Here is a 16,157-nt window from a genome sequence, read left to right on the forward strand (position 1 = left end):
ACTATATCCCACCAGGCTCCTTTCTCCATGGAATTTTTCAGGCAAGAATACTGGAGTGGGTTGCCATTTCCTCCTCCAGGGGATCTTCCCCACTCAGGGGTCAAACCCACATCTCCTGCATCTCCTGGATTTCCAGGTGCATTCTTTATCACTGAGTCACCGGGGAAACCCCAGTTTGAGTTTCTAAGGTGCAGAGCCCCAAAAGCTGTGAGCAAGACTTTGGACTGTACCAGTACTGCGTCCAGAGGCCCGGTGTTAGCCGCACCTGCTTGTGTGAGATGGGGTTCCATGGTGCCTGCCGGCCTGCATGCTGTGATGCACAGCTGAAACCTTCATTGTTTTCACAGGTGCTAGAAAACACAGTTGCTTTAGGCGGATGGGGTGGGTTGGGGTCTGTGTGGCATCAGCTTCTGGGAAAATCTTGTTACACGAAATGAAAATCTGACTAAACATTAGAATACTTAATGATTTCTTAAAATAACATACCCCTTTCATTACATAAAAACAGGATGTATAAAATCCATATCCAGTTTTAAGCATAAACATTTCATTATGTGAATATTTCTCCAATATGAAACAGAGCAGCTGTTTCTCCAGATGCCAGATCAGCGCTCTGGAGGGAACAGTTGCTCAATCCAATACCACAGTGAGCTGGATATTGAAAGAAATGCTACAAGATGTATCTGGTCTAATCAGTAAGCCTCAGTGAACCAAAATATAAACACACAGCACGGAATTAATGCAAGAATTTGGATTACATTCTAAACAAAGGGAATGTTTGTTTATCGCTATGCTTTTGAGCTTATCACGTTCTAATTTTTATTATTTAAAACCTATTAAGGATCCATCGCAAGAAACCCTCTTTGTTTTTCCTATAATCAGTTGTCATTGTGGCAACCAATTGTTTTGAGAGAGAAAGTACAACATTATTATTTATGAGAAAGAGCTGACACATACAATCCATATATTTAGCTGACTCTAGTATGCCTGGGCCAGCATATTAAATCATATGCATAACTACTTGAAAGATAGATCCAGAAGGTTACAGGTAATTTTTATGCAGGAACCATCAGCCCTATACTGAAATGAAAAACTGCTCATAAAGTAGTCCATAACCTCTTGCCATTCTGCTTGAAGAGTGGTAAAATGAAGAGCAAGGGAAATTTATGGAAGGATTCCATTGCTCTGGAATGAGTTACCTGATAATTACATGGAATTAAAAAAAGTCTGCAAAAATTGGCAATTTACCTGGAAGAAACTTATTAGAAAAAAAACTAGTTCATTTTTTTTTTGCAAATAAAGCTACGTCTCTGGAATATTATTCTAAGATGTATATACATAAAATGTTCAGTTATATTACCAAGTTTAAAATACTTTAACCTACTTCAAAGCATGTAGGAGTTCAGTAAAAATTTATACAGCCTATCCATGTAGGAAAAATACTAGGCAGTATGTAACAATTTTTATCTTTGATTGGTTGGATTTATAGGCATTGTTATGATTTTTCCTTTATTAATGAATATTAGCTCTGAGCATGTACTGCTTCCATGATTACTAAAAGCCCATCAAAAACGAACAAACCAACCCGTTTCACACATTTTTATGGACAGTTCATGGAGACCATTTAGATGCTCTTGACTAAGGACTTTCTTTTGTTTCTCAAAGAACTGTCATTTGTCTTTTCATTATATTGTATTTATAAAGGAATTCTTTAATCTCTATAGTGTGATCCACTGCTTCTTTAACTCTTTGCCACTCATATTCCTTATCCTACAATACCAGAGACCCAGCGCTGGTTCTGGGCAGGGCTTACTTAGCCTGAAGCTACCCAGAGCCTACGCCTTCCACTTGCTTTTCTAGCCCAACCAGCATTGCTTTGTCCTCACAGCTGCTGCTCTGGCCAATTCCTGGCCCACACCCCTCTCCTTATTACTGGATAATGAAGCCCAGCGACCATGCCAGGCAGCGTGGGAACATGGCTTTGGGTGACAGTTGTTTCCCTGATTCTACACAGTGTCTTACCACTGATGAATTATTATATAAATTCCAATTATATACTTATTTTGTTAGTGTAACATACCTTCTTAGAATAAGTAAATGAGGACACATACTTATCGTTAACGGGTTTCAAGCCACTAATTAGATTAGCTCTGGCAGAATGTAACTTGTGTGTTATCTTTGGCAAATGTGCTATCAACTATAAAACCCTTAATAGGAAATGTGACAGAAAGGAAGAAAAGAGCATGAGAGAAAATCGTTGAGTTTTCAAAAGTAGCTTGCTGGCAGAAATAGCTACAACAAACAAATGGTTCTTACTGTTATCAAGGATGTCTAAATGTATAGCTATGTTAACCATATTTCGGGGGGAGGTTCTAATAATTGCCCCCATCCACATTGACTCCTGGTGGCTCAGATGGTAAAGAATCTGCCTGCAGTGCAGGAGACCCAGGTTCAATCCCTGGGTCAGGAAGATCTCCTGGGGAAGGGAATGGCTACCCACTCCAGTATTGTTGCCTGGAGAAACCCATGGACAGAGGAGCCTGAAGGACTATAGTCCATGGGGTCTCAAGGAGTCAGATATGACCGAGCAACTCACATTACCAACACACTGACTCTGTAAGTTTCATTCCCAATCACCAATGCCCCAGCCCTTGAATGAGCGTCTCTTATTTATAGGAGGTGTATATGGTGCAGACCAAAGGTTGAGAACCACTGATGGTGATACAAGAATTTGGAGAATGTCGTGGCAACTAGATGAGGATCTATTAATGGAGAGGGATGGAGATCAGTGGTTCCCTGGTGGCTCAGATGGTAAAGAATACGCCTGCAATGTGGGAGACACGGGTTGGATCCCTGGGTTGGGAAAATCCCCTGGAAGAGAGCATGGCAAGCCACTCTAGTATTCTTTCCTGGAGAATCCCCGTGGACAGAGGAGCCTGGCAGGCTAAAGTCCACGGGGTTGAAAAGAGTCGGACACGACTGAGCGACTAGGCGCGGGAGGCCTGAGGCGGGTTTGTAAACAGTGATAGTTTCAATGAAAAGCTACAGAGATCACTCCAAATGCTGCTATAAGTATTATCAGAGGGAAGGGATGAGGCTGGATGGTGTGTTAGCACGAACCCTTTCCCCAGTGATTGTTAAGTCAGAAAACATGCCCGCAAAGTCAATAATTAATCTCACCAAAGAGAGTAAGATGTTGCTCTTAAGAGCAGTGATGGGCTCACTCCTGCCTCTTATGAGCTTTATGTAATGGGCAAGAACTGTTAATGAGAAGGCAGCAAAGTGCTTCTGTTAGTAGGTGCATTAAGTCTTCAGGTGACCAGGAATTCATTTAATAAATTAGTACTCTAGCATAAGAACTTACTCCTTCATAGCTTGAAAAAGTGTTCCAATGGAGTAGCAATTTACTTCCTTCTTTTCAGGAGGAACAAGTCCTATATACGGCCTAGTATGAAGAACCTGCCATTTTTTGGTGTCATTTCAAGGATTCTTATTTTTGGTCTTAAATTATGGATTTGTAAAGAACTTTGGTTTTCTTAAGTCCTAATACCATCTCAGTTTGAGAGAGGAAATATAAACATATATTCACACCATGAATGCAGAAAACAGCTAGTGAAAAGTGAAAGTTACGTGTTAAGAAAATCAAAGTTCTGTTTGTGGTAAGGACCACAAAAAGATAAGAGTTGTAGTTTAAGTGAAATTTTCTTGGTGCCTCATTTCTAAACAATGTGGTCATGACAAAATGAAATGGGTCAGATCAGAGAATGGGGTGGGAAGTGAATATTAGCTTGGAGCTGAGGTAGCAGTCATCCTTAAGGATGGCCATCACAGGGCGTCATGATTAATTAAGGAATCTGCCAGTCATATGGGCCTGTATCATGGCTTCAAAAGGGCAGAATGCCTAGATATTTACACAGGGATCACACACTCATATTCAGTGTTGTCACTGCTTCTCTTGGCAGCCTGGGACTTGTTGGCAAAATGTCTTCAATTATGGGCAAGCTGCCTAGTTTCATATCATCACAAACCAATTTGTTAGGATGTGTGTATTTGGAAAGCTTTGGAAACAGAAGTATTTGACTTATTTTTTAAAGGGTGGGGAAAAATCCTTGTGTATATATATTCGAAAACACCCAATCTTCTGAAATTTCACTCATATAAATATTTAATAAAAATGCTTCTGCCTTCCACAAGGGAAACAAACTAAAGAAGGGATATATGTATTAATGTTCATCTTAATAGCTCTTTGGGTGTTTACAGAGAGATTCTGAGTAGAGAGTCTAGAATATTTCTGCCTGAATATCCCCCCACATTTAAACTAATCAATAATACCATGGTCTTTCTCTAAATAAGTCCACACTGCCTAGATTTTTCTTTTAATCATTTCCTCCATACTCTGTGAAAGTAACAAGGGTTAATGTATTAGCCATTATAATTCATATTGCAATAATACAAAGATGTAACTGATATAAAGATAAATATAAAGATACAGAAGGGAAAAGGGCCTATGACAGCAAAAATAAAATAAAGGCCAATTAATAAAATAAAATTCAAAATGAAAAAAAATTAGCATTCTTCCTTTTCTTTTTTTGCTCCTCGCCTACCTTTCTCTAATAGGCTGAGAGAAAAAAAATTATGGGAAATAATAAACAATTATTAGCACATAAATGATGTATTCTGCTGCTCCTCGTCTATGGTTTTATATGTTATTTTAAGCTTTGAAGAAAATAGCTGTTTTCCTGCAATGTTGATTGCAACGTGAATGCCAATAAAACGAATGTTATTTTCCTGTTAGATTTAGTTAGGGAGTTTTACTGTCTTTCTTTATGTGTGCACTTGTTTAATTCTTGTCTTCTCCGCTAGATTGTAAGCTTTGAGAGATAAGGCCTGTAACTTTTTCACCATTCTATTCCCATCACCTGCAACAGCTATGTTGTTATCGTTCAGTCTCAAAGTCGTGTCCAACTCTTTGTGACCCCACGGACTGGGGCACGCCAGGTCTCCCTGTCCCTCACTGTCTCCCGAAGTTTGCTCAGGTTCATGTCCATTGAGTTGGTGGTGCCATCCAACCATCTCATCCTCTGCCACCCTCTTTTCCTTTTGCCTCCAATCTTTCCTGGCATCGGGGTCCTTTCTGATGAGTCAGCTCTTCTCATCAGGTGGCTAAAGTACTGGAAATTCAGCCTCAGCATCATTCCTTCAACAACTATAATTCTTGCTAAAGATATTTTTTTAATGGCTCTTGAAGACATGCTGTTCTGTACAAGTATCATCAAGTATAATAAATCTAAAATCTTGTAAAATAAATGAATATAGATGGTTAAGAGATATTCTGCACTCATGTCATAGTGAATTTACTAATACACTAGCAGGGATGCACCTGTAGGCCCCGGAATTGACTGCGTGATTACTTTTCCTATTGCAGCTTTTTCCAGGCTTGGTGGGACTTCTCTGCTTCTGTGTTTTCCCTTGCACTGTCTAACATGCTTTGCCCTTCCCAGCCTGCCAGAGCAGTGACTTACTTTGTTGTGTAGTCTCCCAGAACTTAGCCCCTCTCCTCTGTTCCATTTCTGAGTTTATAATAGCAAATAAAGTTGGACTGTGAGGACTCATTTCCCTGAAAGATAGTCTACAACCTGGAAACTTTCCATGTTTGAAGCTTTGCATTTCTCAAAATGAATGAAGATCTGTTTCCACTTTTAAAATTCTATTGATTTCTTACAATGGTAGATACTTGCTGCTATAGGATTTTCAAAATGGAATCCAAGAAATTAAGGTGAAACAAGCAATAAAGTGAGTCAATAGGAAGACAAGAAGCAAAGACCAGGGTAAAGTTGCTTTCTGTTTATCTCATTTATTCTTGAGAATAATTTTTATGCTACTTAACAAGTCTTCCTAGGAGTCTGAAACATCTAATTTGCTTTCAAGTATTTTAGGCAAATAATATGATATGAATGATATTACCTGGTTTCAGACAGTTATTTCAGTTCCCTGAATAAAATTCATTTTCTTACTCTGTGATATTTTGAAATACATTTTAGAGGACTACTAAAAAAAATTCATCTGTTTGTCAATATGATTTATACTTTTGTTGCTCATAAAGATCACCTAACCTAGAGAAAGTGGTATGTGGGTTATTTTTCCCATGCATCTTTTTACTCACGTCAACTAATAAGGTGAATCATAGAAATAAGGATATGATTGTATCAAAGTTCTTTTGAGTGATCACACCTCTTGGTTTTTGCCTGTTGTCTAGGTATTATTATTAATAGCACCCATTTCACTTTCAGAAGTTTGGACAGTAACTTATGTGGTAAGTCAGTCTGTAAGACCTTTTAGAACAACTTCTTCATACTGTAAACATTTCCCTCTTTTCTCGAACTCTGCTTCTTAGACATCAAGCTTTTCTTCCTCATGTATGTTACAGAGACAAATCTAGTGTGGCCATCATACCACGAGGACATAAAGGATTGGGAGCTGGAGACAGATGACCTAGTTTGAGAGCCCAGCTTGGCCATTCGCAGGGTGTGTGACCGTGGGCCAGCCAGCCAGCCTGCCAAGCCCCACACTCATTTGCACATGGGGTTACAGCAGCATTTCATGGAGAGGTAGTCACAGGCCTTGACTCTGGCGCCCAACTGCCTGAGTGCTCTGCCATAACATAAGACTATGAGAGCCTTAAATAAGATGACATATTTACAGGCTCTTAAAATAGAACCTGGCTCGTGGAAAAGTAAAAGTGTTAATTGCTCAGTCGTGTCCGACTCTTTGCGACTCCATGCAATGTAGCCTGTGAGGCTCTTTTGTCCATGGAATTCTCCAGGCAAGAATACTGAAATAGGTTGCCATTTCTTTCTCCAGGGGCTCTTCCCAACCCAGGGATCAAGCCCGGGTCTCCTACATTGCAGGCGGTGTCTTTATTGCCTGAGCCACCAGTACTAGGTAATTGATAGTAATTGTTTATAGTGTTCTGAGGGAATTAAATATGATATAAATGCAAGTGCCTAACACATAATCTGGAGAAGGCAATGGCACCGCATTCCAGTACTCTTGCCTGGAAAATCCCATGGACGGAGGAGCCTGATAGGTTGCAGTCCATGGGATCTCGAAGAGTCGGACACGACTGAGCGACTTCACTTTCACTTTTCACTTTGATGCATTGGAGAAGGAAATGGCAACCCACTCCAGTGTTCTTGCCTGGAGAATCCCAGGGACGGGGGAGCCTGGTGGGCTGCCGTCTATGGGGTCGCACAGAGTCAGACACGACTGAAGTGACTTAGCAGCAGCAGCAGCAGCAACACATAGTCAGCAGTCAGTAGATGAGATCTAGTGGTATTACTGGACACTAACCTGATGTGTCTCTGGTTTTTCTCCCTCCCCTAATCCCATCAAAAAAACATTCATCATAGATATTCTAAATATGTACATTCATGTGTGTGTGTGTGTATGGGCCCAGAATAGGAGCTCTGAGCAGATATTGCTCTATATTCCCAAATAGACGGTTCAGTGCTGCCAACTACAGTTAAAAAATCTAGCAAAATGCCAACACATTTTGAATAAGATGCAAATATGAAATTCACGTGCTCTTAGAGGGTGTATAAAGGCCTTGCTAAATTAGAAATGCAGAGAAGGGAGGGTTTATTGGTCCTGTTTATTTGAAGTCAGAGCCAGAATTGTGATGGGTTAATGCTCCCAAATATTTCTTTGGGTTTTTCCAGGAGAGAAAGATTGTATTTATCTCTTAAATGGCCCATAGCTATTTCCACATAGGAACTGGAAGAAATTATTTTTCTTTAGCATTCTTCAGAGAAGGTATAACTCCCGTGGAATACAAGTTCCTTCAGTGAATGAAGAATTTTGTATCCCTCACGTGCCTGGCATTGGTCCTGTACATATCAGAAACTAGTGAGCATTTGCTGAAGGCAAGGGGGTCACACCCCACATGAGGAGGGCAGCCACTGCTTGATTTCATGGTCTTTTTTTTTTTTTTCTTCCCACTTCCTGTTCACCAGGAACAAACTTAAGTAGTTAGAAGTTGGCTTGACCTCACTGAGTGACATTTGAATGCAAAGTTTTGAACTTTTCTTTGTGATCAGCTTATGATGATTTTTTTTTTAAAATTATGAAGTCCTGTCCTGGGATATTACAGAGGTAATTAAGGCTATATAGAGGGAAGAGGGCTTCCCAGGTGGCTCAGGGGTAATGAATCTGCATGCCAATGCAGGAGATGTGGGTTTGATCCCTGGAAAAGGAGATGGCAACCTACTCCAGTATTCTTGCCTGGGAAATCCCATGGACAGAGGAACCTGGTGGGCTAGATGAGGTCACAGAAGAGTCAGACACAACTTAGTGATTAAACATAACAACAACAGAGGGAAGAGAAATTGTGGTGAAGGGGAGTGACTTCACTAGGTCACATCAGAAGTTTGTGGCCAGAAAAAAAAAAAAAAAGAAGAAGTTTGTGGCCAGGGCTGAATTCTGCACCCATGTATTTGCCCACTCATTCATTCTTTCATTCATTTTCTTAAATATTGAGAGCCTCCTCTGTCACCTTGGAAAATATATGAATTTATAATGGCAAACAAAATAGACTTGGTTCCCTGTCCTAACAGAGCTTACCCTCTAGGGGAGAGACAGACAACATACTGATATGGATAAATATTCAAATAAATATATGATCAGTGTACCTAAACCAAAGGACAGGAGATTAGGAAGAGGGTTAGGTGACCTACTTTAGACGGAGGAAACAAGAAAGGCCTTCTGTACAAAATGTTGCCAATTTAATAGACCTGTTATTAGTACTACAGAATGATTGGTCAATACTTCTGGTGGATTCCTTATAGTTAATGTGTTTGGAATTGTAGCTAATGCCCAAGCTTTGTATAGTGGCGTTGGGTACCAGGCGTTTGCAGTTGGCTGCTGCTGCTGCTGCTAAGTCGAGTCAGTTGTGTCCGACTCTGTGTGACCCCACAGACGGCAGCCCACTAGGCTCCTCTGTCCCTGGGATTCTCCAGGCAAGAATACTGTAGTGGGTTGCCATTTCCTTCTCCGCCATTGGCTGAATGCAGTACTTTTCAGGCTGTCTGTATCTGAAAGGTTGTCCCAGATATTGGCATGACTTGAGCATGAACTTCAGAAGAATTAAAACTGCAAAATCATTCGCTGACATCAGACTCCATTGTGCTTGCTTCTCCCAGATCATCTCTTGTAGTTACTTTCCGCCTCTATGTCCTGAGGCTTAGCAAACACATTCATTGTAGGAGGTCGACTTAGTCTTTCTGCAAACTCATTCCTGTGAAGGTAAAATACAAAGCACCAGAAGCCAAAGAGAAAAGTACAACCATGAGCGCTTCCATTTCACAGCCTTAATTAGTCCATTTGGTATTATCTGAGCACTTTGATCTTCTTTGCGCCTCTCCCTTGTTCTTCTTTCTCTCATTTCTTTGCTTGTTAAGACTTGATCAGAGGTTAGGTAAGAGCAGAAAGAGGAGAATGCAATAGTCTCTTTTCCTTTTTATTAACATCTCTTGTAAAAGGTTTTGGTGGCAGGGAAGATTGAAGGTAAAATGAGATTATAATGAAGTTTACAGATAATGCCATTGACTTTAATTATACCAAGTTCTGAGCAGCAGAGGTAATTGAAACTGAGTGGATTTTTACAAATTTTCGTTTAATCCATTATGTGACAAAGGTGGGTATTGGTAAATAGCTGTTTCCACTTTAAGGTATATAATTAAAGGGATTTCAGAGAGTTATTATGATGGCTGATTCTTTTCAGTAGTGAAAGGAGAAAGATACTAGGCAGGAATATGGAGCACGCAGGTGGGGGTTCAGAGCTCATCCACACTTGAGACATATCACTGGAAAGGAAACTCTGAACAGTCTTTACTAACAGTTGGTTAATCAGAAATTGTCACCAACTTGCATGTCTGTGAATTCTGGCCATTAGAGGAAAATTGAGGTTCAACCTGATTGGTCCTTGGGTAATTCAAGAGCTTGAAGCATCTTCAAAGACTTACAGAAGAACTGAAGTAACTTCGATGTCATTTTAAAATATGTGTGTAATATGTGTGTATGTTTTCCTCTGGAGAAGGAAATGACAACCCACCCCGCTCCAGTATTCTTGCCAGGAGAATTCCATGAACAGAGGAGCCTGGTGGGCTATAGTCTATGGGGTCACAAAGACTCGGACACAACTGAGGGAGTAACACTTTCACACTTTCCTTAGATGTCAACGTGTGTACCTTAAAACGTGACAGTTCTGTTACCAGAATATTTACTCAGTTGAACGTCCCCCCTCCTGACCCAAATGGAGGACAGAATGTAGCTTCTCTAAAGCTACAGAAGAAGACCTTGGTAAAGCTATTAATTTAATTTTATATGGTAAAAAATTTTCATCAACTGCCTTAGAACTTACTCAACATGTTAACACCACTGCATAGCATGTCACCCTGAAAACTGATCCTGCTCGGAGACCCACTGCACCTTGAGCAGCCTCCTCAAAACTCCCCATTATGTGTGGAATGCTTACACCGACTGTGAAATCTTTTTTTTTTCCATACTGAAAGACAATAAGTATTATTGTTTTAACATGGTGCAAAAAGCTTTACACACAATCAATAACTTAATGCTCACATCAGCCTTCTGAGATAGAGGCTATTCTTTTTCCCAATTAGTATTGCAGCTTAGGATAACTTTCCTAGGAGTTAGTCAGTGGAGTTCAGATTCTAACTCAGGTCTCTAGTGCAGCCCTTATGCCTTGTTTTTTGTCCTCCCTGGTCTTGAAGGTCTTCTGGGCTATTTGCCCCCGACTTCCCACCTCATCTCACAGTGATTGCAATACTGATTTATTTTAAAAAAAATTTATTGCCATATTGATTTACAATGTTGCGTTAATTTTCAGTTCAGTTCAGTCACTTAGTCGTGTCCAACTCTTTGCCACGCCATGGACTGAAGCACGGCAGGCTTCCCTGTCCATCACCAAATGCCAGAGCCTGCTCAAACTCATGTCCATCGAGTTGGTAATGCCATCCAAACGTCTCATCCTCTGTCGTCTCCTTCTCTTCCTACCTTCAATCTTTCCCAGCATCAGGGTCTTTTCAAATGAGTCAGTTCTTCGCATCAGGTGGCCAAAGTATTGGAGTTTCAGCTTCAGCATCAGTCCTTCCAATGAATACTCAGGACTGATCTCCTTTAGGATGGACAGGTTGCATCTCCTTGCAGTCCAAGGGACTCTCAAGAGTCTTCTCCAACACCATAGTTTAAAAGCATCAATTTTTCAGCACTCAGCTTTCTTTATAGTCCAACTCTCACATCCATACATGACTACTGGTAAAACCATAGCTTTGACTAGATGGACCTTTGTTGGCCAAGTAATGTCTGTGCTTTTTAGTATGCTGTCTAGGTTGACCATAGCTTTTCTTCCAAGGAGCAAGTGTCTGTTAATTTCATGGCTGGAGTCACCATCTGCAGTGATTTGGAGCCCCAGAAAATAAAGTCCATCACTGTTTCCATTGGTTCTCCATCTGTATTGCCACGAAGTGATGGGGCTGGATGCCATGATCTTAGTTTTCTGAATGTTTAGCTTTAAGCCAGCTTTTGCACTCTCTTCTTCCACTTTCATCAAGAGGCTCTTTAGTTCTTCTTCACTTTCTGCCATAAGGGTGGTGTCATCTGATATTTCTCCCAGCAATCTTGATTCCTGCTTGTGCTTCGCCCACCCCGGCATCTCACATGATGTACTCTGCATATAAGTTAAATAAGCAGGGTGATAAGTAATACAGCCTTGACGTACTCCTTTCCCAGTTTGGAACCAGTCTGTTGTTCCATGTCCAGTTCTAACTGTTGCTTCTTTACCTGAATACAGATTTCTCAGGAGGCAGGAAAGGTGGTCTGGTATTCCCATCTCTTGAAGAATTTTCCACAGTTTGTTGTGATCCACACAGTCAAAGGCTTTGGCATAGTCAACAAAGCAGAAGTAGATGTTTTTCTGGAACTCTCTTGCTTTTTCAATGACCCTGCAAATGTTGGCAATTTGATCTCTGGTTCCTCTGCCTTTTCTAAATCCAGCTTGAACAACTGGAAGTTCATGGTTCATGTATTGCTGAAGCCTGGCTTGGAGAATTTTGAGTATTACTTTGCTAACATATGAGAGGAGTGCAATTGTGTGGTAGTTTGGGCATTCTTTGGCATTGCCTTTCTTTGGGATTGGAATGAAAACTGACCTTTTCCAGTCCTGTGGCCACTGCTGAGGTTTCCACATTTGCTGGCATATTGAAGGTAGCACTTTCACAGCATCATCTTTTAGGATTTGAAATAGCTCTACTGGAATTCCATCACCTCCACCAGCTTTGTTCATAGTGATGCTTCCTAAGGCCCTCTTGACTTCGCCTTCCAGGATGTCTGGCTCTAGGTAAGGGATCACCTAGATGGATCACAGGGAACCACACTCAGTATCTTGTAATAATGTATAACGTAAAAGAATCTCAGAAAGAATATATGTATGTGTGTACTTCCCTGTGTTGTACACTGGGTCCTTGTTGGTTATCTACTTTATATAATTATATATGTTAATCCCAAACTCCTGTGTAATTAATCCCCCTCCCTTCTTTTCCGTTTGGTAGCCATAAGTTTATTTTCTCCATGTGTGAATCTATTTGTGTTCTGAATAAGTTTATTTGTATCCTTTTCTTAGATTTCACATGGAAGTGATATCACAGGATATTTTACTTTATCTGGCTTACTTCACTTAGTATGATAATCTCTAGGTCCACCCTTGTTGCTGAAAATGGCATTATTTCATTCTTTTTTATGGCTGAGTAATATTCCATTGTGTATATATACTAATCTTCGTTATTCATTCATCTGTTGATGGGCATTTAGGTTGCTTCCATGTCTTGGCTATTGTAAATAGCCAATGAGTATTGGGATGCATGTATCTTTTCAAGTTATATGTGTTTCTCTTGATGTATGCCCAGGAGTGGGATCACTGGATCATATGGTAACTCTATTTTTAGTTTTTTGAGAAATCTTCATACTCTTCTCCATAGTGGCTGCACCAGTTTACATTCCCAGCAGCAGTGTAAGAAGAAACCTTTTTCTCCACACCCTTTTCAACATTTATCTAAATTTTGATTTGTAGGCATTTCATCCATATCCGTCATGCCTCTGAATTCTTATCTGGAAACTAATGATAACAGGAGTCCTTTATTATTTATTTATTTATTATTATTTTATTTTATTTTTATTTATTATTATTATTTTATCTTTATGACACAGATGAATGTGATATAGACTTATGCAGTATAGATTTTGCTGGCTTGAGTATCTAAGGAAAATATATTTGGAATACATCCTGTTTACATGACGTGTTTAGCTGGAACCCCTTCTGTGTTCGCCGGGTTCCCAGTTAGGTAAGGTACTTAAGGCCATGTAAAAGTAACTAAAATTTATCTAGAAAACCACATTATTTTAGTATTTCTTTTATCTTCATTAATGTTTTCTTCTTTGCCAGGATATGTACTTGTCTTTTTTTTCTCTGTAGGTTTTTTTTTTAATGCGTCCTCTACTTTTGTCTACATGATATAGATGGACTTACTGGTCCATGACTGTCTTTATCTCAGCCCAGTCATTACCATAAACTTTCTTATACAGTATTCTCAAGTTGTGAAACTTAATATGATTTGCAAAAATTGATTATATTTCTGACTGCCTGTTTATTAAATTACTGGTGTTTAATTGTGGCCATAATTGGTACTTTGGCAAAATTTTTGATTCTGTGCATGTGTACTTGAAAATTGGAGACTAATGTCTATTCTCTAAACACACATTTTCCAGAGAATTGAAATTATCTTTTGCTCTAAGAATGTCACTTGAAAAAAATTCTATTTGAATAATGAGTTATCAAATGCTCAAGTGTTTCTCTGTCCCCAGTTATTAATAAGCTGCTATCCCAAACCATTTTTCCTCCTAACTTGACAAACATGCCCATTTATTAATATTTGCACATGCCTGCTTTATCTGTTAGATAGGTGATATGGAATAAGATTCTATTTCTGTTTCATCTTGAAAAATGTCATATGGATCAATCATACTAGCTCGTGGCAATCTTTCTTTAAATTTATTCAGAGCCTTCTTTCTAGGAAATGGCATGCTTTATTTTGGTGTCCTGTGCTTCAAGTTTCAAATAAACACCATCTGAGGACTTCCCCTTCATGCCATAAAGACTTGTGGGGTTATGATGGTGGAGGTGAAGAGGGAAGAGTGTTGACCCAGCTGAAAAATCACCTTGAAGGCACTGAGCATCCTGGTATGCTGTTGTCCAGTTCGCCAGTAAGTGCTTGAGAAGGATATTTATCATACAGATGGGGCTTCAGACAACTATAAGGTTGTCTCAACTGTAAGGATGTTGATTTTTAGGATTAATTAGGAGGGTTATTAATCCAAACAATTAAATTCTCTCCTAAGAGTACAGCTGTCTGATTAATTAATCTATTAATTAATCAGTGGCTTCTCCAGATGTCTGTTGAGACACTGTCCCCTGTGCACTGCTGGGGTGTGTGTTCAGACCATGAATTAATCCCTTTCCCTTGCTCAACTTTACGGTAAAAGGAGACTATTTATAACAGAGCTTGTTGTGGGTTTGCTGTGAGCAAAAATCTATTTGTAATTATTTCAGGATATCCTTCTCACTCTCATATGTGACATACTTTGGTGTCATGAATTGATAACATTTGATAAAATCTTAATAGCTTTTCAGATGTATTTCCCCTCACCTTACAGGAAAGTGTACTTAGAAAATTAAACATTCCTGCTGAAAAGAGAAGAGTCATCACATTCTAAAACATGATTTATTTATTTCAATAAAGCAAGAAAATTATACCGATATTTCTAGTCATATAAATTTCATGACTTCTTGGAGAGCTACTGTTTTCCAAGGTAAAACTTTTCATGGCAAATTGTGTTTTCCTGAGTCTTGACTCCAAACCCATGACCAACTCCAGGTTCCCAGAATAACCTTTCTGGGACAATACCTGGGAATCCCCAGAGAGTCACTGTCTAGTCGGTAAAGGACTGACTTCCTCCTCTGGGCGTGGCTGAATTACTGTGGCCTCTCTTCACTTGCTACTGCTAAACTAGGGCCACCTCTCTCCCTTGCGGGACGCCCATCACCTCAGCTCTGCTTGGCTGGCCCTGCTGCGTAGCGGTCTCCTTCCTGGAGTTATATTACTTTGGCTGGATGATGCCAGTCTGTCTAGCGCAGCCTTCCCAACCCACTGATGAAATGGGAGCCCATGAGGTGACAAAGCTTCTGAGTATTCTTTTTAAAAATGGGAAAGAATGATTCTCCCCTCTTTTTGTGGGCAAGTATAAAATAGCAAAAAATAACATGAGACTTAGAACCAGAAAGACTTGGATTTGGGCATTCATCCATCTATTGTCTTGTTGTTGTTCAGTCACTAAGTCATGTCCGACTCTTTGTGACCCCATGGACTGCAGCACGCCAGGCTTTCCTGTCCTTCATTAGCCCCTGGAATTTGCTCAAACTCATGTCCATTGAGTCGGTGATGCCATCCAACCATCTCATCCTCTGTCCCCCCCTTCTCCTCCTGCCTTCAATCTTTCCTAGCATCAGGGTCTTTTCCAATAATGAGTTGGCTCTTTACATTGGGTGGCCAGAGCATTAGAGCTTAAGCTTCAACATCAATCCTTCCGATGAATATCCACTGTCTATATACATTAAACAGGGGGTAGTGATGATGATGGTGACTCTTCTAGGGCAGCTTTGAGCTATTGAAAGATTGAATGTAATCCAGGCTCCTCTTTGGAAATTCAGCTGTTGGTCTCCCCAGCAGAGTTAAGAACGTTCTGTAAATCAAACATGTGCATTCATTCATTCATTCATTCATTCTGCAGTAAGTACTTAGTATGCATCCATTGTGTCCAACACTGTGTTGAAGATGTCTTGAAGATGTGTCCCAGGTGCATAAGGACGTGGAAGAGAACCAGAGGGAAGAATATGCCATGGGAAGTAGTTGAGGTTGTGGACCTATTTGAACTCACCAGCAGGACTGTATGGAAATTAAAAAAAAAAAAAGACTGTTGATGGACCTTTGGGGAACAGAGAGATTTACAAGGAGAGCAGAAGAAGGGTTGGT

This window comes from Dama dama, chromosome 26 (genome assembly GCF_033118175.1).
Source record: "Dama dama isolate Ldn47 chromosome 26, ASM3311817v1, whole genome shotgun sequence".
NCBI classification, from domain to species: domain Eukaryota; kingdom Metazoa; phylum Chordata; class Mammalia; order Artiodactyla; family Cervidae; genus Dama; species Dama dama.